Source organism: Octopus bimaculoides, chromosome 11 (genome assembly GCF_001194135.2).
Source record: "Octopus bimaculoides isolate UCB-OBI-ISO-001 chromosome 11, ASM119413v2, whole genome shotgun sequence".
NCBI lineage: Eukaryota > Metazoa > Mollusca > Cephalopoda > Octopoda > Octopodidae > Octopus > Octopus bimaculoides.
Genome location: NC_068991.1, coordinates 38,904,810 through 38,907,203, shown reverse-complemented (window position 1 = coordinate 38,907,203; position 2,394 = coordinate 38,904,810). Strand labels below are relative to the sequence as shown.

Below are 2,394 nucleotides of genomic sequence, written 5' to 3'. Positions count from 1 at the left end.
TATATATATATATATATATATATCTGTGTATACATATATATATACATATATAGATAGATATATATATAAATAAGGATAAGATAGTTATTAAAAATACCGGTCATATCAGGTGGCTAGCATGGGAATAAAAACCTCATAATTATTATTAAAATTATAATTAAGGGTATCTAAAACATACTACCATGCTAGATATAGCAGCCAAAACTTGACTCTAAAACCACATTAAATGTTCATACAACACCAGGAGAGAAGACAAAGAGACAAAATAAACTAGCAAAAAATTTATTGGATAATTCCAGATCTCAGATTTCTGGCTTTGCATAAGAAATGCTTTGCCTTCATCAGTGGAATACATGTAAAATAGTACATAAATACAAATATATATATATATATGCAACATATGAATACTTACATATACGCACGTATACATATATATGAATGTATGCACACGACCAGTTTAAATTGCCTGCCTAAATTCCTTGTGCGATATGGTCAAAATATCACCACAGTGAATATAATGATGAAGTACGTATATAAATTTATATAGATAAGGATAAGATTGTTATTGAAAATACCAATCATATCAGGTGGCTAGCATGGGAATAAAAACCTCATATATACATACATATATATATACATAGATACATATATATACATACATATATATACATACAAACATATACATACATACATATCTATAGTTGAAATATACAGAAAAACAAAAGATAAAGACAGGTGTATAAACACCAAGCAAGTGTATTAGTCTGATGCTCGGGAAGGCAAGAAAGTCTTTTATGCTTTGAGCCTACACTCTCCAACAGAAAGGAACACGAGGAAATAAAGAGAGAGAGAATAAAAGAAACTTTTGGAGTTAGAGATATATATCCTCATCATCATCGTTTAACGTCCGCTTTCCATACTGGCATGGGTTGGACAGTTTGACTGAGGACTGGTGAGCCAGAGACTGTACCAGGGTCAATCTGATATGGCAAAGTTTCTACAGCTGGATGCCCTTCCTAACGCCAACCACTCTGAGAGTGTAGTGGGTGCTTTTTATGTGCCACAGGCACAAGGGATATATATATACATATATATATACATACACATACATATATATAAAGTGGGACAGACAGATAGATAGCGATGTTCAGAGATAATATCATTTGGCTGTCACTCAATGAAGAAGTTAAAAGTAAAATAGAGTTCCAGAGATAGTCCTTTGTTGAATATTAAAGGAAAGTTTGGGAGAGACCAGGAAGAGAATGGAGACAACAGAAAAAATAGAAAAAAATAGGAAAGGAAGCCAGGGGTAAGACTCATATGTTCAAGTTCCAACTAATGGGAAGTATGAGAGGTAATTGTGGTGATAAAGGAGTGCCTGCTGGTGTGTGCATTTGAGTGCATGTACGTATGTAGTATATACGTGTATATATATGTACTCACACGAACATATATTCATGCTAGCATGGAAAACAGTAGTTAAATGCTGATGATGAAGATGCATGTATGTTTCTATCCATAAGTTGTTTTGTTGAAGAGCATAGGCTTGAAACAAAAGATTTTTTCACTTTCCTGAGCATCAAACTAATACACCTGCTTATTGTTCATACACCTGTCTTTGTCTTTTATTTTTCTACAAATTTCAACTATGTATCCATGTACATGAGTATGTATAGGAGGTACAGGCAGTGTGTGTGTGTGTGTGTCTGTATATGCATGTAAATGTAGGTTTATGAGTATAACCATGGTAAGTAGCTTGTTTATTTGGTAGCAGTGAGAAGGCAATGGTCAGGGGTACAGTGGCATTTGTTCATGCATATAGAAGGTATGAATAGTGTGTGTGTGATTAAAGGAGGGAGTGTTTAGTTAGAGTGTGTGAGAAGGTGTGTGGCTTAGTGGTTAGGGTATTTGGATCACAATCATTAAGATTGTGAGTTCAATACCCAGAGGTGCTTTGTGTCCTTGAGCAAGGCACTTTACTTCACATTGCTCCAGACCAGTCAGCTGGCAAAAACAAGCAGTACTTATATTTCAAAGAGCCAGCCTTGTTACATCTTGTGTGACACTGAATCTCCTTCATCATCATCATCATCATCGTTTAACGTCCGCTTTCCATGCTAGCATGGGTTGGACGATTTGACTGAGGACTGGTGCAACCGGATGGCTACACCAGGCTCCAATCTAATTTGGCAGAGTTTCTACAGCTGGATGCCCTTCCTAACGCCAACCACTCAGAGAGTGTAGTGGGTGCTTTTACGCGTCACCCGCACGAAAACGGCCACGCTCGAAATGGTGTCTTTTATGTGCCACCCGCACAAGAGCCAGTCCAGGGGCACTGGCAACGATCTCGCTCGAAAACCCTACAAGGCCAGTCAGGCGGTACTGGCAACGGTC

At 37.1% G+C, this 2,394-nt stretch overlaps 2 protein-coding genes across 2 annotated transcripts in view; one reads left to right on the top strand and one right to left on the bottom strand.

Annotated features, from left to right (window-relative positions):
• LOC106883096 (proteasome subunit alpha type-6) overlaps positions 1-2,394 on the top strand; it is a 267,726-nt gene that overhangs the window by 253,598 nt on the left and 11,734 nt on the right. The gene's annotated exons all lie outside the window — the stretch shown is intronic.
• Positions 1-2,394, bottom strand: part of LOC106880632 (adenosine 3'-phospho 5'-phosphosulfate transporter 1) — an 18,127-nt gene that overhangs the window by 15,335 nt on the left and 398 nt on the right. The gene's annotated exons all lie outside the window — the stretch shown is intronic.